General features: G+C 38.1%; 1 protein-coding gene across 12 annotated transcripts in view; it reads right to left on the minus strand.

Moving 5' to 3' along the window:
- gphna (gephyrin a) overlaps nt 1-21,813 on the minus strand; it is a 121,888-nt gene that overhangs the window by 86,403 nt on the left and 13,672 nt on the right. The gene's annotated exons all lie outside the window — the stretch shown is intronic.

Here is a 21,813-nt window from a genome sequence, read left to right on the forward strand (position 1 = left end):
ATGTGGAAGCGGCTCTCCACGATCTGCTTTCGTCAGCGAAAAAATTAAGAAATTTGACGCTAAGCACTTAGTTCTGAGCAGTTCTCACATGACTTTTATGTGACCGGAGAACTGTTATTTTGTAAGTTTTGTCAACATTCTGTTCACGGTGAGCACAAAGATACATGCACTCTCTCATCCACGTCTGTCTCACTGCACTTCTCTCACGTGCACGCGCTCTCGCATCTGTCCGAAGTCCGATCACAAATCCTCATGTATTTGTTCAGTTTTATGTTTTTTTTAAGATAGCTGAGGCAAACTAACTATCCCTCGCATTTCTTTCGCTTGCACGTGCAAAGAGCTGCGCGCTCATGCTGTCCTAAGTCAGATCACTATATCCTGTGTATGTTTGTAAAGTTATATCCATTTCAAGCGATCGTGTATAAAATATGGATCGCGTTCCACTTCTAAAGGCACCACTGCTTTGACACCTTGTTGTAGCCTTCTGCAACAACACTAAACAATGCATTGAACTGAATTGAGTTGTGTTGTGTGTGTGTGCGGGCGCGCGTGTGTGTGCATGTGTATGTGCGCGTGTGTGTGTAAATGCATGTTTAACAGTCATTATGTAATCGTGTTATCAGTTTTTCCCCAAATCATTTACATTTTAATCATTAACATTAAAGGCACACTCTTTGTATGACTTAAATAACAGTAAAGGGTAAAAAATATAATTGCCAAAAATTAAAATGGATAAAACGGAATTTGCAAAAATGAAAACGGAGAAAACGGAATTTGGGAAAAAATAAAACGGAATTTGGGAAAAAATAAAACGGATTTTATAGGGCCCTATGTATGTTTTGAGGATCGCTCTGAATCTGATCTCTATCAAAAGGCCTTCACAAAAATTGAATTTTCTCAGCTCTTTGCTCAAAATAGACTATTTTTTAAGAAACCTTCCCATATTTAAGAGATGATAGAAAGAGAACAAATAAAGGTATGATGAAACTTTTTTAAAGCAGAGGGTCTGTTATTTCATTTGATGCATTGTATGTTTATATACCTGAAGAAGAATTTGCGTGTTTGTTAAAATGTTTTAAATTTCATAGTTAAACTAAGGTCTTGTCCTGGCTTAAGCTAATCCCTGTCCGGGAAACCACCCATTAAGGTTCCTAGTGGCCTGGTCGTTACGGTGGAAAATTTAGATACCATGAAATTGAAGTAAAACGTAACAGATTTTTCTATTCCATGTATTCTGCGTAATGTAAATAAGTGGGCGTGGCCAACTCAGCACTCCCACGTTAGACTGAGTGTGACACAGGAAATAATCCACATATAACAAATGAAAAAGTAATTTTCTAATCGTACGTGAGCCCCATTCACTTCTAGTACTATGGAAGTGAATGGGGCTCACAAATAGTTTGATTACGAACATTCCTCAAAATATCTTCCTTCAGGTTCATCGCAACAAAGAAATTCATACAGGTTTGTAACAACATGAAAGTGAGTAAATGATGACATCATTTTCATTTTTGGGTGAACAATCCCTTTAAAACCAGAGTACACTACAGGACTTTTACACTCCTATAAGATCATTACCTTATCACACTGTGCGACATGGATTGTTTAAACTTGGGTGCGACAAGCATGTAGACTGTACGATGATGACACGGAGGCTCTGACGGCTGCGTCACACGTTAGCGCAACGTCACCAGCATGCGCTAGTGGTAAACATTTACAAGCACACATGTCGTAGCAGCAAACACACTGTGCGTTGATCATGCTGAATTTCTGACATTTCTGTCAGAAACTATCGTAGGCTATCTTTGGACTCAAGACCGGGACAACGGCCATCTTTGAACCTCTTACTGTACGACATAGGACCACCGATAAAGAGCCACGATGGCAATCTTTTGTCTGGGACTGCCAAAAATTGTGCAGTGTATTCCGGGCTTAAGGTGCAAGTCTAAGAAAGTAGAGGGCGACAAGACCACCTCAAAACAGACTCTATAATCATCACCTAATTTTTATAATCTCCATATCTTAAGATCTTATATACAGGTATTTTTCCCTGTCTGGTTTGTGCATATTTAAACTTGTTTGTTACATGCCTATTTCTAAATGTAATGTATGCATAAAAATAAAAAATGCAATGCATAATATATCTTCGATAACCTACAAAATAAAATACATTTTAAAACAAGATTCTGTCTATCAACTTTTGTTATCTTTAGTGCATTTTTACTTTAACACTAACTTTAAATCATATCTTTAAAACTGTGGTGAGCATTTAGTTTAAAGCCTATTAGTGAGTGGCAAATTTGTATATTCCAAAAACAATATAAACAAAGCTGAAAAACATATATACACCTTGAAATATAGCGTTACCGTGAATTAAAATGACTCCGTAAAAAGGAGTTTTGGTCATACCGCCCACCACTAGTAGGTACAAGCCTTAATATTAAAAGCATATTACAATAGATATACAAGAAATAAATACGAATTTCAAACACAGAACATAATAGACTCTAGTGCAGCTCGAAACAGGTCAAAATCATGCAGAATGACCCATGCTGTGTAAATAAATAATAAAGCGCTAGTGTTCGCCGTCACATTCCCCATCATGCACAAGTGCTCGCTGCAACACTTGCTTCATAATTGCAGTATTTTCTCACCCCTCTCTCTTTTCTCCTCATCTCTTGCTCTCGCTCTCTCTCTCCTTCTAACCCTTGATCTATAAATAGGCTGGTGTTCCCTGCAGGAGGCAGAAGAAGTGAGATCTCCTCAGAGAGACAGCAAAAACGTCTTGTCACAAGCATGCAAACCAACGTCTGTTTGTGTGTTTGTATACCAGTGAAGGTAAAGGAAGAATCTACTGCAAATGTGTAACATAAGTGACCGAGTGTGTGAAAGAAAAATGCTGCATCTCCTTCCCGATTCGCCCTCCGTATGTGTGTGTGTGTGTGCACTCAAAAGTGCATACACGAAAAGATGCGTTTCAAAAAGCAAACAAAAATAAAATCTTTTTGTTCTTGACTGGACACATACAAACGACATGATCTCGAAATACCACATTATTCTTTTTTAAATAAAAGCATTTGTTTATGTCTTAAGTGTATGTATAGATTAAAGGCAGAAACAAGTCCGTGCTAATCTTAAAGAGACAGTAACCTCAATGAACCTACTTAAAGGGGACATATTATGAGATTTTTTTTAAGATGTAAACTACGTCTTAATCTAGGTCTGAGCAAAAGTGTGCCGTTTTGGGTGTGTCATTTAAAATGCAAATGAGCGGATGTAGTGCAAACACTGATCACAATGATGGTGGTTTGTTGCAATTGAAACTCAATTGTGCTGTGAATTCTTTTCTCTCTCTCTCTCTTTCTCTTTGCACTAAATGGTTGTGCTGTGGTTGGATAGTGCAGATAAAGGGGGCGGTATTACCTTATTCTGACATCACAATAGGAGCCAAATTACAATGAACTATTTTTTCACATGCTTGCAGAAAATGGTTTACCAAAACTAAGTTACTGGGTTGATCTTTATCACATTTTCTAGGTTGATAGAAGCACTGGGGACACAATTATAGCAGTTAAACATGGAAAAGTCAGATTTTCATAATATGAAAATCTGTTAAAAAATCTGTTTAAGTCTATTTTATTAATGTTAATCAAACAACCCAAGACAAAGAGAATATCACTTCTGTAGCTCAAAAAAAAAAGTATTATATTTAAATGTATACAATAAAGACATTGGGCTCTATCATACACCCGACACAAGTGTCTTTGGCTATTTTCGACCCAGCGAAATTATAATTTTTATGTTTAGCGCCCAGTTTTTTTAAATAGCAAATGCATTTGCGCCCATTTTTGCACCCATGGGCGTTCTGATCTAAAAACGAGGTTTGTTCAGGCCAAAACCAAAATAAACTACGCCATTGACCAACTAAAACCTGGTCTAAAGTCTATGGCAAAATATTGTTTTTGTTATTTAATGAGCGCAATATGCGCCTACAAACGGGACGACAACACGCATTTGCTTATCATGGATGCGCAGCAGCACACAACCCTTTTTATAATATAAAAAAATTTAAGAACTAAAATATAAACGATAATTATTGAGTCTCTTGGACATAAATGAGGACCGATTATGATACGTTAGAAGGCGTAAAGAGCTGCTTTACCTGTAGCCTGGAAAGTAAATAAATGCTTTGCTTTAAACAAATGCATCTATTTTTAAATGTTTTTTTTTAAATGCTACCCCACGGATGTATTGTATATGATGACTCTGTTCATGTGGATATGGTGAGATGAGAAAAATTTTTAAGTAATGCTTTTTTTTAAAAAACATGGTGCTGTCCGAGTGCTGAAATTCTTTATCTCCTGTTTGTTACAATAAAGTATTTTTAGAGTACAAACCTTTTCTTGCATCTTTGCAAATTATTTTATAAGATTACGATTATGTAGGATATCAATAAATTTACAGCCAATTAAAGCCTGATATTTTTACTTCCATGACTAAAAAGAAAATGGCTTTAAAGGTTTAAATAAAAAGATATTTCAATACAAATAAAAACACCATTTTTTAACATTAATCTATAACTGGTGGTCTTACACCCAAAACACACCCATTACTCATTACGAAAATAGGAACAACCCTTTAGACTGTGTGCTTGGCGCACAAACATTTTACCCATCGTTAAATTAGCAAAAGTGGATTCGGACCCACCCATTTAGACCGTGCGCCGTTTGCTTTAGACAATGCGCTTAGATTGGTAAAATGGGGCCAGTGTTATTCATTTGATTTGTTTTCTGTAACTAATGCTAATTGTAGACCTACTTAATGTGCAACTTTGTAATTTCTTTATTTGCTATTATTAGATTTTTCCCACCCCCTTTTTTTTTGCTGATCTGAAAAATTATCCGATCCGTGCCTCAAAAACCGTAATGTAACCGGAACCGTGAGTATAACCTATCCGCTGTATTTAAACAATCTGTCACTTTCTGATAGTGGGAAAAATTGAAAAATTAATTGTCATCTAATTTTTTGTGACAGACCGATATATCAGCTGATATATTTTATATCAGCCAATAAATCATTTTACTCCTTAAAATCAAGAAAAGCCAATCGTCTGACAGACAGTAAAATTATTACAAATCATCATTCAGTTTTTAATGTGATGTTACATTATGTTACACACAGCAACACTCCGGGGTATGCAGTCTTATTCAAACAGTATTGTGATGTGCCAGATCTGCAGCAAAACTTCAAACAAACTAAACATTTTGTTTCACGTACAACAATACCACAGTTTTTACTCATTATTGCAAGACACATCAAAGAACAGTGTGACCAAAACAAGGATAATGTTACAGTACATTTTGTACTGTATTTTAAGTAAAATGAAAGACATTTAAAATATAAATATAAAAGGGTTTTTGAAGGCCATCAATTCTCAAGTCACACAGACATAAAACCTGCACGTACGGTACAAACGCACACAAACACCGTCTTTCTACCTCATGTCTGTGACTCACAGCTCTGCAGACGTTAAAGTCTGTCTGCATGGACACTTTGGTGAGGTGAGAGTTTCCCTCTCAGTGCGAGACTGCGTGTGTTGCCTGCGGCTGTGAGTAGGAGTTAGACTTGCATGAGCCGAGCTGTTGTAAAGCCCGGTCTGGTTAACCCCTGCCTACATTCAGAGAGGACCCGTGGACCTCGCTTTGTTCCTCAAACACAGCAGGTCCGACCCAGGAGAAGATAAGCTCAGCTTAGGGTAACGAACCTCTGAGCTGCATTCACAGTGAAGAACACTTTCTGAAAAGTGGTGGTACAGCTTACGGTCGGTAAGGCGTTTGTTTCTGATTGGATGATCGGTTAATCACACTTATTTAGTTGTTTGAACCCTCTTAAAGTTTTATTAAGGCTTATTCTTTTACTAGGCAGCACATAAAAAAAATTAAATCCAGACTGCCACCAAATGGTCGCATTTTGCCACCAAAATTTGAGAGTGTGCCACTGAATTTTACATCCGTTTGCACATGTGCGACCAGTAAATTTGACCTTTTTTTTGTGATGCGACACTGAATTTAAAACAGCACATTGTACTTTCTGCATCTATCAACAAAGTATTTATTAGTAATACAGTGTATTACTTAGTAGAAATGTGAACATTTGGTTAGCATGTTGATTTACGGTATGTGCCCCTAAATTTTCTGGTTGCGCCCCTAACATTTTCAGTTGGGGGCCACTGTGCTCCTAGTGAAAAAAGTTAGTCTGGAGCCCTGAGCCCACTTCCAATTCACTTATATTCTGGTCTTTACATACTAGTGGTGGCACGGTTCACAAAGCCTAGGGTTCGGTTCATATCATGGTTTTAGGATCACAGTTTTCGGTTCTGTACGGTTCTCCCCAAACTGAAAATGGAGGCAAAGGAACCATAAGAAAAACCTTTGCCCCCCAAAGAAAATTCATGGCATAAAACAATATCATACTTGTTCAAGAACCGCTAACAGAACGGAATGGAACCGGTTTGAAATAAGAACCAGTTCTAAAATAAGAGGAATCTGGTCTAGGTAGGTATCAGGTGAACTCTATTAAGGAACCCACAGATACAGCAGTGACAGGAACACGCTGATCTCCAGGCACATAGTTAACAGTGCTGGACACAACGTGTGTGTATGTGTGCTGATGTTACAGAGAACAGAAAGCCACAATGGAAATCACATCTGTGAACTGCTTTTCAAAGCACCTTTATACAAATTGTATCGTATAAAGTCTATACAAAAGCTCAATTTCTAGATAAGCGTTTCACAAGACCAAAGAAAGGAGAGGGAAGGAAGGAAAAAAATAATGATTTGGGGGAGGGTGCATACAGGGAATATGAATGAATATTAGATATGATCTAGAGGGGAATCAGGGACATTGAATTACATCAATGAGAAAACACCATTACATCTTCTCTCCATACATACAGCCTATAGGTATTTACACAGGGAAGACAGAAAGTACCGGCCATTTTATCATTTAGCACCCATTTCTTATAGGCAACTCCATCACTTTAAAACATCAACTAGAAGGTATTTTGGCCCATTTCTTTGCACAGAACTGCATTAAGATATCGATATTTACACTTACATAAAGAATTATTAGGAACACCTTTTCAATTTCTCATTAATGTAATTATCTAATCAACTAATCACATGGCAGTTGCGTCAATGCATTTAGGGGTGTGGTCAAGACAATCTCCTGAACTCCAAACTGAATGTCAGAATGGGAAAGAAAGGTGATTTAAGCAATTTTGAGCGTGGCATGGTTGTTGGTGTCAGACGAGTCGGTCTGAGTATTTCACAATCTGCTCAGTTACTGGGATTTTCACGCACAACCATTTCTAGGGTTTACAAAGAAAGGTGTGAAAAGGGAAAAGCATCCAGTATGCGGCAGTCCTGTGGGTGAAAATGCCTTGTTGATGCTAGAGGTCAGAGGAGAATGGGCCGACTGATTCAAGCTGATAGAAGAGCAACTTTGACTGAAATAACCACTCGTTACAACCGAGGTATGCAGCAAAGCATTTGTGAAGCCACAACACGCACAACCTTGATGTGTATGGGCTAAAACAGCAGAAGACCAAATCGGGTACCACTCATCTCCACTACAAATAGGAAAAAGATGCTATAATTTGCACGAGCTCACCAAAATTGGACAGTTGAAGACTGGAAAAATGTTGCCTGGTCTGATGAGACATTGATATGATGGAGTCAGAATTTGGCGTAAACAGAATGAGAACATTGATCCATCATGCCTTGTTACCACTGTGCAGGCTGCTGGTTTAATGGTGTGGGGGATGTTGTCTTGGCACAATTTAGGCCCTTTTGTGCCAATTGGGCATTGTTTAAATGCCACGGCCTACCTGAGCATTGTTTCTGTCCATGTCCATCCCTTTATGACCACCATGTACACACATCCTCTGATGGCTACTTCCAGCAGGATAATGCACCATGTCACAAAGCTCGAATCATTTCAAATTGGTTTCTTGAACATAATGAGTTCACTGTACTAAAATGCCCCCAAAGATCTCAACCCAATAGAGCATCTTTGGGATGTGGTAGAACGTGAGCTTTGTGTCCTGGATGTGCATCCCACAAATCTCCATTAAATGCAAGATGCTATCCTATCAATATGGGCCAACATTTCTAAAGAATGCTTTCAGCACCTTGTTGAATCAAATGCCACGTAGAATTGAGGCAGTTCTAAAGGCGAAAGGGAGTCAAATACAGTATTAGTATGGTGTTCCTAATAATCCTTTAGGTCAGTGTTTTTGGTTGACCCACTGGCAACTATTGACAGGTTTATGATTGTGACATGATTTTTTTCCATAATCAACTATTCAGATGAGGCTAAAACAGGTATAAACGGGGTGTGAAACTTTTTGAGCTTGTCCTACTCTCACCCTGATCTAATGTTATGTACTGAGCACAATGTTTTTCTATCGGACGTGACTTCTAGCGCGAACCCACAAGTGTTCGGCACAATCTTTAGGCTTTCATTACTAAAACTACAACTTATTTTATCTATTGCTCTGAAATATCAGAGAAAACTTTAACATATACAAAACGCTGTGCAACATGTTTACTAACAACTAGGGATGCACCGAATCCAGATTTTTTAGGTTCGGCCGAATCCCGAATCCACCGTTTAAGATTCGGCCGAATTCGAAACCGAATACAGAATCCTACTCGCATCCTTATTCCATTAACACAGTAAAACACATTAATGAAGTAAACAACGTCCACAGCAGTGTATTTTTCATTTTATTTAATTTTAACTGTACATTATGCCAGGATGACAAGTTGGAAAAAACTATTTTGACATTACCATAAGCCTATGCATAATGAAAGCGATGCGTTGCGACACGCTCGTTTTTACAATAATGCTGAAGCAAGCAGCTCCGCGCTGAAAACTATATTTAACTTTGAGTGAGAAGCTCCGCTCGTCAATGTCAGGTTTCACACGGCCGTCCAATTACAGTGGAGTAGGGGCGGGAGATTACCACAGCAACCAACCGGCTCACAGCTGAAGCATCACAGCTACCAAGCGCTCGGCTGAAAAACAGCTGGAATTTGGCGTCCTCAAGGCGTTTTCAGCCGTGTTTAAAAGTTTTGGTGTGTCCAGCCCCTAAGGCTCACCGAAAGAAAAAGCTCATCTCCACGTCAGCACCCGATGTGTGTAATCAACGGCCGCGTTACGTCGACCAGCGTAGCGCAAGCCTAGGGTTCGGTTCGGTGAAAAAAAAATCTAGGATTCGGCCGAATCCGAACCCCGTCAAAAAGCCCAGTATTCGGCCGAATCCGAATCCTGGATTCGGTGCATCCCTACTAACAACACAAGCAGCGGACTAACACATTATTGGTGTGTGTCAATTTAAACCCTGCATTTCTCCCGCTTGCTCTTAAACGAAAACAGAGGGGCTCACCCAGAGTCGTATAATAACAGAGTTACGAAACGCTTTGATCTCGCCGCCGTGCGGTCACGTGCATCATGTAACGTTCTGCAGTTCCAAACCAAGCAGGGCTGTAATCTGTTGGCATAGGTTTTCAGCTATTTTAGATAAATATTAGCTTGTAATGGGAATTGATCACTATACTTACTATGTTTATAACGTTTTTTTACTAGGGAGTGATGTAAATATAGTAAAACAGTTAATAAAGATAAACAGTTAATTGTGGCCCAAAGATAACTGTGGTTATCTATACCAACTACAGCAACACAGTTTATCTTTTATTTTTGTAGCAAAATATGGCTATATAAATGGCTATCAATCTGCTAAAAACATAATTCCTACACTTTTACTATATTAAAATCACAAAAAAGATCGCCAACGCGGTTATTTGTAACAGTGAAGCATAACATAAACACACTAAATTCATATTTTAAATTCACAATAAATGTTAATATAATCATACATGATTTTCGAGGATACATCACTCGTATTACTTACCAAACACAATGAAACACATAGCAGCATTGTGAAGCAGTGTGACTTTCTTATGAGGCATTTAGCTTGTCGCTGTTGCCCCCTAGTGTTACTCGTAATATATAAAAAAGATAAGTATAAAGTAGATGGCCACCAGTAATAATTAAACCATTAAATCTATATTATTCACACATTATACACAACTCATTAAAATATAAAAAAATTACTAGTTATTATTAACGAAAATCATTACCTACAGCAGAGTTCATAAAATATCACTGTTGACTATATTAATGAAATGTCCGAAAATGTAAAGAGAAACGGTAATTTAATCGATTTACCAGCAGGTGCCATTGAAATGAATGGGCTTCAGTGCTGCGTTTGGAACTATGCGTCACTACCGGTCACTACATGAAACGCTGTTACTTCCGCATTCCATTCTTACAACGGACGTCTATGTGAGTGTCGTAACTCTATTATTATACGACTCTGGGCTCACCCACAGACCATCCCCTCAGTAATCAGGACAGAAGTGGTTGAAGAGACGGATTAAAATACCAGGTGTTAACGTGAATGTCTCTCTCATCCACTTGTGATCCGATCGACCACAACATCTTTATACCAGAAATAAACAGCCTCTTAAATGTCCAACTTTTCATTAATTAACAGGTCTTAAAATAGCAATTTAACAATTAACTGTCAGATATTTTCTATAAGAGGATATTGTTTCCTTAGTTTAATTTAAATTAGCTTCTGTTTCTATATACTCACTAGTAATGTAATAACTGTTAATGGGAAAAGGAGGGAGCGGGGAGAGAGGGAGGGAGAAAGAGAAAGGGGGAATAGGAGACTTAGATTTATGGAGGAATGACGCAACCCCCTTATAACCAAAAACACACACACAGAGCTGTTTCCCATGTGAACACTGGTAATTATCTTCAAGCCCATTGCTGATGACCCCTGCGCTTTCATTAGCACTTCTGTCAGCATACAAGCACACACACAGATATTGAAAGACTTACCTTCTTTCTTATTGCCATCAATTGCAACATGTATGTTTCTATGAAGATTTTGCAGAGATACACAGTATTTACATACATGACTGTAGTCAAAAACTATGTGAGGGAAAACCTTCCAAATTACAAAACTTTTCTTATGACATTCAATATCAAAAGTGTCCCAGCAAATCTATAACAGATGCTTTCTTGCTTAAACATACAACACTGGTTTAATTTTTTGGGAGGAAACACATTTATTCCATTAAAAACAAAAATCCATAAATACTACCACATTTGCCAGACTATAAATCGCATCAGTCAAAAGTGTGTTTTGGAGAGGAAAAACATATATAAGTCGCAATGGACCATACGTCGCGTTTATTTAGAAAATTATTTCACAAAATCCAAGCTGAAGAACAGACAAGGCAAGTTATTCAACTAAACAATAGCACAAAACAGGTGTCTGTACATGTTAAAGTAACATAAACAGTTATTTACATGATACACAATAGCATACAGAACATACCTGGGAGGCTGAATAGGCTAAATTAACACGACAAGCCAAATCAAGTTCAAAAAGGTCCCAGAGTCATTCCGCATCACTGAATCCATTGAATTACATAAATACAGGAGCAGCATATAGAGGACTCTCGCAACTGTAGACGGTAATGGTTTCTCTTGGTTCATATGAAATAATTTTGATGTATAAGTCGCACCTGACTTTAAGTTCCAGGACCCACCAAAATATGAAAAAAATGTCACTTATAGTCCAGAAAATGCAGTACCTAAAACCAAGAAATTGTAGCGCTCAAGTTGCAGATCATTTGCCAAAACAAATGTTTGCTATCATGTTTGGGTACGGTGACAGCAGCATCATCCTTTACTAGCACACAGTATGGTTTATTCAGTGTGGAGTGATATTGCGGTGGGAAACCCAATGTAGCTCTAGTGTGCGGATGCTGTAATCCCACAATCCAGGGCTGCATCCGGATCCAATGCTTAATCTGCTGCACATAGACCCGCTGGGACTCACAAACCGACCTGCTTCATAGATGCTCAATTCAGCCGCACTGTACTTCACTGCCACTTTACATACTTTTTTGCATCAGTGTTATCAGACAGAGATGATTTTTGAAAACTTTACATTGTGCAGACATTATACCATACCATAACCTGCAGGTTTTAAAGGTTGCACAAAGCCAATTTTTGTGATGGTTTAGATTTTAAGAAGTTAGCCTTTTGTGATCACAATAATGACAAACTAAAAAAAAACAATACAGAGCTCAAAAATACGAAAATAAAGAGATGTGAAAGAGATGTTAGAGTTGACAGTAGTTTTGAAGACATAAGATGAGCTCAGATACAAAACCCTGACATTTTCTTGTAAATGGTTATTTCACTTTAATGGCAATGAAAACATTATTTAAGCAAATTAAGCAATTGAAATGCCTTGTTCACTTCAGACATTTCACTGGTATTTATCAAATTTGAATGTCTTTTGCTGCAAAACCCTCTATATTGGAGTAGGACATGCAAAAATCTCCACTTCTAAAAAAAAAAAAAAACGCTCTTAACTGTCCTTTCTGAAAAAAGGTAAATGGCACAATGATTCAGTCAATACTAATATATTTGGCACACCTCAATAACCAGGGTAAAAAAAATCTTGCACCTTGATGCATGCGCCGCCATTAATTCAATTCTTTATCCATGCACTTAAAGGACTTTGCTAAAAAATCAGCATTTAATGGATTTTTGTCAACAAAACTGTATTTCTGAATGGCATAAATCTGGAATTATGTGGATTTGAATAGGGATGACTTTTTCATTTCCGATACCGTAATTCAGAATATCAGCCGATACCTGCCTAGTACTACAGTAATTAAATGTGTATAGTGCTTTCTTCTACATCTAGTATAATTTGTAAATGTAAAAATCAATAATTTAAAATGATTTACAAGTTACAGAAAACATTATAACAGTAATTATTAATCATGGCAGAGTTTAGGAGAACATATAATAAGTACATTTGATCAGTTAAGTATGCTAAATATTTTTCCTCCTAATAGCATAAAACTGTCAAAGTAAAAAAGCTTTATTGTGCAGATGGTTATTTTGGGAAAGATGTGCTTGACCGGACTTTTTATGCACATTCCGGGTGCCGAATTGATGCGCCTAAATCATCCCTTGAAGCATAACTCAGTTTGCGAGTAAGTTACCGTGTTTCTGTGAACTAAAATATCTTTAAATGTGCGTTTTTTCCTTCACATGAAGCTATTGAGTGTATTAAAAGACTTTAAATATAGCGCATAAAACAATAATGGTGCTTTTATAATACTTTGTCCTTTTTATAGCTTGTCAGTAACAACCACGGCTAATGCACAGTATCGGAATTGGATCGGTCATGTTTTCGGTCCTCGATCCGATGTCCGATCAAGCCGAAAAGCCCGGATCGGCCCAATACCAATCCAGAATATCGCATCGCGACATCCCTAGATTTGAAGTATTTGATGAACGCATATGTGCCGAGAGCATTCTGTCAATATCATCATCTCATTTTTGACGGAGGTGGCGTTTAGCGACTTTTGCATCTGAGCTTTTCATATACTTATGAAACAAAACATCTACTTTTGACCTCTTTGATGGTCTCTCAACAAACTCGATCTTATTACACCACCATGTTATATTACCCAATTACGATGTAATGTGCATGTTTCTCTTGAACTCAAACACAAGTAGTGCCACCCCAACCAGCAAACACAATAAGACATTTTAAACAGGCTACAGAAGCGCTGTGATTAAACCTACTGAATATAATATTGCATGTTTAATACAATATGTACATTTTTGGTACAATACTCTGAAAAGTATCAATACTTGAATGATCATAATGAAGGTTTTTTGTAATCCAGAACCAACTGCACTGCTTTGAAGATCTGCTTTAGAGGGCAATAAACTTTTGGAAGTTACTGTAGTCTGCCTGCGCACATTGGAGACACCACATCCACATAAGCATTGAGTGTGTGGATTCATTTTGCCTTTAACAGCATCAGAGAAACAAAAACTTAATATGAAACATGCAATTTGCAAGCAATGAAAGCCTTATTGCAGTTTAATAAGTCTTTGCAATTCTAAGATTTTTTTCTATTTCGGCTTATTAAAATAACTGTAATACGCATTGGAATAAAGTCGTATTGAGGAATCTCTGGAATGGATAGTGTATCGTATATAAAGCATTGGTTCTTAAACTTTTGGGTGTCCCCTTGTGTATGGTGCATCTCTTCACACCTCCCAAAGAAAATTCATGACAAAACTCAACGATCTCAAACTTTGAAGATTAAAATTATATAATGCATTTCTCTTGGTTGAAGTCTTGAAGTCATATTTTTCACAATTTACTACACAAAACGTATGATAATTTTATATACACTCACCTAAAGGATTATTAGAAACACCTGTTCAATTTTTCATTAACGCAATTATCTAATCAACCAATCACATGGCAGTTGCTTCAATGCATTTACGGGGTGTGGTCCTGGTCAAGACAATCTCCTAAACTCCAAACTGAATGTCAGAATGGAAAAGAAAGATGTTTTAAGCAATTCTGAGCATTGCATGGTTGTTGGTGTCAGACAGGCTATTCTGAGTATCTCACAATCTGCTCAATTACTGGGATTTTCACGAACAACCATTTCTAGGGTTTACAAAGAATGGTGTGAAAAGGGAAAAAAATCCAGTATGCGGCAGTCCTGTGGGAGTAAATGCCTTGTTGATGCTAGAGGTCAGAGGAGAATGGGCCGACTAATTCAAGCTGATAGAAGAGCAACTTTGACTGAAATAACCACTCGTTACAACCAAAGTATGCAGCAAAGCATTTGTGAAGCCACAACACGCACAACCTTGAAACGGATGGGATAAAACAGCAGAAGACCCCACCGGGTACCACTCATCTCCACTACAAAGAGAAAATAGAGGCTACAATTTAAACGAGCTCACCAAAATTGAACAGTTGAAGACTGGAAAAAGGTTGCCTGGTCTGATGAGTCTCGATTTCTGTTAAGACATTTAGATGGTAGAGTCAGAATTTGGCGTAAACAGAATGAGAACATGGATCCATCATGCCTTGTTACCACTGTGCAGGCTGCTGGTGGTGGTGTAATGGTGTGGGGGATGTTTTCTAGGCACATTTTAGGCCCCTTAGTGCCAATTGGGCATTGTTTAAATGCCACGGCCTACCTGAGCATTGTTTCTGACCATGTCCATCCCTTTATGACCACCATGTACCCATACTCTGATGGCTACTTCCAGCAGGATAATGCACCATGTCACAAAGCTTGAATCATTTCAAATTGGTTGCTTGAACATGACAAGGAGTTCACTGTACTAAGATGGCCCCCACAGTCACCAGATCTCAACCCAATGTGGTGGAACAGGAGCTTCGTGCCCTGGATGTGCATCCCACAAATCTCCATCAACTGCAAGATGCTATCCTATCAATATGGGCCAACATTTCTAAAGAATGCTTTCGGCACCTTGTTGAATCAATGCCACATAGAATTAAAGGAGCATTTCACCCGTAGAAACATTAATCTTTATTGAAAGTGTGTCATATTTGTAGTCGAAATGTAACATACATTTAGAATTTGGTGCCTATTTGACAGAGAAAAGGGGTGTTTGTAGTCTCACAATTTGCACTTCCTTCTTTCAATGATGCAAAATGATGATTTTTACATCATTGAAAGAAGGAAGTGCAACACTGAAGTCTGTATTTCTCCTGTCTCAGCGGCAACTGAGGAAATGATGCATGACCATTCAAAAACATGACTGGGGTTCTACTATACAAAGCTTAATGCAAATGGGTGAAGTGTCCCTTTAAGGCAGTTCTAAAGGTGAAATGGGGTCAAACACAGTATTAGTATGGTGTTCCTTATAATCCTTTAGGTGAGTGTATGTGTACAAAATGTCATAAAACTGGTGGTCCCCTGGCAACAATTTGTCGTTTTGCAAATTATGAACTTGCAACAGGATAATCAGATGATATTTATTTTGACTGTTTAGGATACAAACAACTCATTTATATCAAATAAGGCAAACAAAAATCGGACTGTTATAGCAAAGCAGAGTTGTAGTAATGGCAAGGTCATAGGTTCGATTCCCAGTAGGCAACGTTCACACTCCGTACAAATTTCTATGGACTAAATGAAGTTTAAAATGGAAATGGTACTTCTTTTGTTTGGCAAAGAAAAGATATCCTTGTTAAAACATCCTTGTTATTTGGCAAGGACCACCTGATAAAGACAACAGACTAGCTGTCTTCTCAAGACCGACAAAGCTCTCCAGCCAATGGCCACACGAAGAGCAGACAAGCCCAGCTTGTGTCAAATACAAAAAAAAAATTTCCAACGTGACATTTACCATTTCTCGCGCTAACAGGTTAGGAAAATTTAAAGGACAGAATGTCAGCTTGATCAGCGCAACAGAGATTCCTGAGAAGAGGATGGTTTCTTTAGCAGAGCTGTCTCTGATTAATGTCCACATTCTATTATCTAGGACGTTATAGTCACGCGGTGTCCAGATAAGGATTGAGTTAAATTATTCATCAGGACACGAGCCAACAGAACGCAGGGACGTTCAGATGGAAAGGCATGTTTAAGAGAAGAAATCATTACTAAGACACTTTGGCAGACTATCTAGCTCGAACAGTCTGTTTCGAGCATATGGGCTTTTGGTGCTGTTACTGATACAGTTTTACATCACTCCATATGAGGGGTGTTTCCACAATATCACAGTTGCTTCCTAGTTTACACCATCACTGCTTAAAAGATTTCAAGTCAACAGTTTTTTTTTTTACAAAATAGGCAACCATCAAAACCATTTACTACCATTTGCTCACACAAATACACAGTCATGTGTTCTCTTCTCAATCTACTTAAAAACATACAGGTCTTTCATTGTATTAGGGTTGTGTTGTACAGATTTGAGTGCTGTTGACAGTAGAAGGTTGTAATGAATGTAATGATTAAAGGCCGATTAAAACAGAATGAGGATTATAATGCTCATTTTAAGCCTCTGTTCTCCTCACTATCTAACACTGTTGCATTTTTTCCACCACTGTGCTGGTTTATCTGTGTGTCTATAGCCTTGGGATCCGCACGAGTAATCGATTGCTCGAGTACTCGAACGTGACATTGATGATTGATCACGTAAATGATGACCTTGTGGGTTTATTTTTGTATTTATTTATTTTGTGGTTATGGCAGCATTTCGATATCTGTTTGGTGTTACAAGCACCTGTGATAGTGAAGTCCGGGTGCCTGTTTGACGTCAACGTAAGCTGTGCAGACCGGCGTATGACATCAGTACCATGCATGATTTAAAAGTTTCCAATGTGCACTCGCGAAGCGGCAACCCTGCTGATATGCGCAACACTGTGAAGCCGAACACACCTCAAGTTACTGAGGCGCTATTTTTCGTATTCACTTCAGTAAGACGAAAATACAGTCAGTCAGGTGCAAAATGTACAGCGACGTCACAAGTTCCCTCATATCATCTTATATTAAACATCAAATGTCAAGAGATATCAGAGAGCCATATGAACATTACATCAACAGGTGAGAGGACAATACGACACAGCTAATCGCTAAAATGATGGCAAAAGACTTAAAGCAACACTATGTAGTTTCCATGTAAAAATGACTTACAGCTCCCCCATGTGGTTGAAAAGCGCAACAGTGCCTGCTATCAGACACTCTTCTGCAGGCAGGGGGAGGGTCGGGGCTGTGTTTCCTACCCTCCACCGCCACTTTTAGAGTGTGCTTGTAGCAGCTAGGAGGCTGCTCAGGTTGCAGCAACAGTACAATTTGTCCAGTTAAAAGTTGTTCTATCACTGAAATAATTTTAGAGACATTATTAAAAGGTAAAAAAACTACATAGTGTTGCTTTAAAGCTGCTTAATGTTATAAAGCTTGTCCTTTGACTGGAAGCGTTTAGTGCGCAATTAGGGTGAACATACACAACGGGAGTTAAACTTCCAGTCCAGTACCTAACTTAGTTTAGGTTAGGGTTGTGCCGATAGACGATAGTATCGTGTATCGACGATCTTCAGACATATCGCCAATGGCAGGCTTTCATGGCGATAGTCATGACGATAGTTGGCGAATGGTTATTATTATTATTATTATCATAGTTTTATATTAACACCCACAATTCATGCTTTTCCTCATATGAGGGTTTGTGGGCTTCACTTTACGTGGAGAGCTTGTAAAGAGAGAATTCCTTCTTGCACGTACCTGCACTTAATGCGCGCGTCTTGGTCTCCTTCTTCCACTAAATCCAGCGCGCCCTGTCATTAGCAGCTGCGCTTCTCTCTGTCTCACGTGCACGCGCTCTCGCGTCTGTCCGAAGTCTAAACATAAACTAAAGTAGTAATCCTTATGTATTTGTTCAGTTTAATGCGTTTCATGCGAGCTGAGGCAAACTTTACTTTTTGTTTAAAATATGACCCGCTGCATATTAGCGCCTCTCTCTCACTCTCGCGTACGTGTCCGAAGTCAGATCACAAGGTATTAATCCTGTTTATGATATGCATTTCAAGGAGTTGCAGCAACACGTCCCTCGTGTTTAATATATGATTGTGTTTAAGATATGATCGCGTTCCGCTGGACTGATGCGTTTAAAAAGGCTCATCTGAGAGCACCACTGCTTCACACGTGTAGTCTTCTGCAACAGCACTAAACCAATGCATTGAATTGTGTGTGTGTGTGTGTGTGTGTGTGTGTGTGTGTGTGCGCGCAGATGCATGTTTTTACAGTTAAGTAATCATGATAGGGTTTTAATGACGCGCTCGCATTAATGGCATCAGGTTTAAGAAGGTTGCGGTCATGACGCTGTTGCTCTTGTTTTTTTTTTGTCCACCCATCAAGTGACTTGTTATAATGAGTAAAAAATTAACAAATAAAAAAATGAGTAAACGTCTGCCCCGACCCCCGATAATATCGTGTATCGCCGATCTCACAGGCTGACGATAGGACGATCTGAAAATAGGGCATATCGCCCAACACTAGTTTAGGTTAGTGCTGGGCGATAATTCGATAACGATAATTTTACCGATATAAACTTTTTCGATAAACCGATAAGGACAGTTCGATAAGTGATCGATAATGTTTACGCACTGTGCGTAATGTTGCGCGAGCACTTCCGGATGCGGCACGCGCTCTTGGTTTACAATCACAGTGTCAGTTAGACTTGAAGGAGTGGAAGATGAGTTATTCATTTATTAGTAGAGACCTATGATTTTCGCGATGCGGATAACGCGGACGGAATCACGGAATCCAAATGCGCGGAAACATTTTCTTGTGTGTAATGTTGGACGCACAAACAGGGTTCGTCAAACACAGCAGACACAATAGGTGCAGTATAGTGTAGCCTACTTTCATTCAGCGTCCGCCTTGCGTCCGCACAGCTTTAAAAGTATATTTACAGGACATTCACAAATTCAGGAAACTGAGGAAAAGCAGCAGATCCACCACTGCAGTGAATATAGTGTTTGCGTATGTGCGCTCCCACAGCAAAGTGACACTCTTGACATCCATTTATTAGCGTGTATAGCTCGTATATGTATAACACACGCGTGATCACTGAACTAAGTTTTCTTTCTTGTTTAAGTGAACATAAACAGCTGTTACTCAGTATATTGAAACTTAAAGCAGTCTGTCTTTAGGTATGTGACAAAATGACGTAATACGCACGAGCGCTTTGTTCCCACGGCTGTGTTCCCAGCAGGTATTCAACGCCAGACGCGTTGGTGACTTAGGAAATCTGTCATATCTTTGCTTTGTGAATACCTCTAAAGCCCATATACTAGTGACATAAATGACTTCCTCACGTTGATTCTCACGTTCGAATTTCCAAGATCGCTGTCGTAAGAAGAAAGTTATAAGCGAAGCAAAATTTCTCTCGTGTTTGGCATTGAAATCCTCTATGAAGGCGAGTATTTTTTTGTTTCAAACCAAATACTTTTGATAGAATATACATTTAACTTGAATTAGGTGAAGTTTGGGATAGATTGTAACATTCGCATGTGCTTTTTTAAGATCCGCAAGTGACGTTGTTCAAAAGCAGAATCGCCCATTCAATCATATTGGCTTCCAAAACTTCTCCGTTTTCATCAATCCGTGCAGTATTTTTCAAAGTAATCATACAGAACGAAGGATTAGAATCTCTAGATTACATTATTGGCATGATTTTGTCAAACATATAAATAAATACATGCATCCATTTATTGATTTATTAAATTATAAATAACATAATCGTCAATTAATGTATTAATAATATCTGACCATTTAAAATGCTCGCCAGCATTATTAGTCAATTAAGAAATATTAAAGAAACAATGAAATGTTTTTTTTAATATATAAAAATATAGCTTTTATTTGAGAGGGCTTTGATTTCATATGGAAAGATATGCGTGGATTGATGCTCTCGGTTTCATTAATTAGTGGTTAATCAAAAATAATAACATTTTTATATATATCTTTTAAAAAGATGTCATCGTAATCTTGTTGGGCTTTTAATTACCTACAATGTGATGTTTGAATTACGCAAATAGACCAAGAAATGAGGAAGTTATGATATTTTAAAGTGTTCGGTCAAGCGGAAGAGGTAGGGATGCTCACATTGACCGTTTAACCGTTAACCGAAGGTAAGAATTTATGACCGGTTAACATTATCAGTTAAAAAAAAAAAATTTGATAATACATAGTGCGTGTAGTCATGAGCCGACAGACATTTAGCCACTTTTCTATCTGTAATTTGTGAATGTCCTGTAAATGGCACAAATTATTGCTGCCCTGACGGTCTGATAAAGTAATCATTTGTATGAGAAATCATTTGTATGCGTGTTTGGAAGCTGAACGGAGACGCGCGCGTGTCCGCGCAAGATGACGCGTTCCGTCTCGCGCACAACCGGACAGACGTTCGGTGATGGCCTCTGACCCTGAACATAAACATCTCTCTTTTTGCACAAACGGAGAAAGACGACGCAAAAGCAAAACTTTCTGAAAAGCATCCTGCTTTAGAAATGACCACTGTGGTAGAAGAAACGGAGACAATCTGCCCTTTTTGGATATTAATCCTCTGGACCGATCGCGTGCTTTTTAATAAGGTAATGTTGCGTGAATATCTGATAATGTATGAATCCTGGTTCTGTTGTTGATCTGTCACTGCTGTTTGCACGTTCAAATTAAATCTTTTGTTTTTACTAGTTCACAGACAACCGTCAACTGTATTTTTACTCAATGACAATTTCATATTAAAATCTTATAAGTTAACGGTTAATGTTCGGTTTAGAAGCTACGGTTGTCGGTCGGGAAAATTAACTGATATGAGCATCCCTAGGAAGAGGTCACAGTTTTTCATAGTTTTACCGTTTTAATTGGGTACAAAAATGCCCCCTAATTTTCGAGTTAAAAAATTCCATAACTTTCTTAATAATTATCTGATTTTAATAATTTAAAAACCATGTTAAAGTTCTTTTTATTATCTATTATATGGTTATAATTATATATGAATTTTCTAGTATTTATATTTTTTTGTCACATACCTACTGTCTTGGTTCTTAAAGGGACAGTAGTCTGCTGCTTTTGTGTCAGAAATGTGTTGATTTCATAACAAATAGATTTACATTTAATACAGATGCATTAAAACAAGATTTTAGTATTTGTATTTGTCATGTTCTGAATAAAAAGTAGTTTAAAACCATTATTAACTGGTTTTTACAATTTTCATTCAGGAGCAAAAATCTGCCTTTAAATTTGACAGGAGTAAAGATTTGTTTCTATCATGATTATTATCGATATCGACTGATAT

This window comes from Paramisgurnus dabryanus, chromosome 17 (genome assembly GCF_030506205.2).
Source record: "Paramisgurnus dabryanus chromosome 17, PD_genome_1.1, whole genome shotgun sequence".
Lineage (NCBI taxonomy): Eukaryota > Metazoa > Chordata > Actinopteri > Cypriniformes > Cobitidae > Paramisgurnus > Paramisgurnus dabryanus.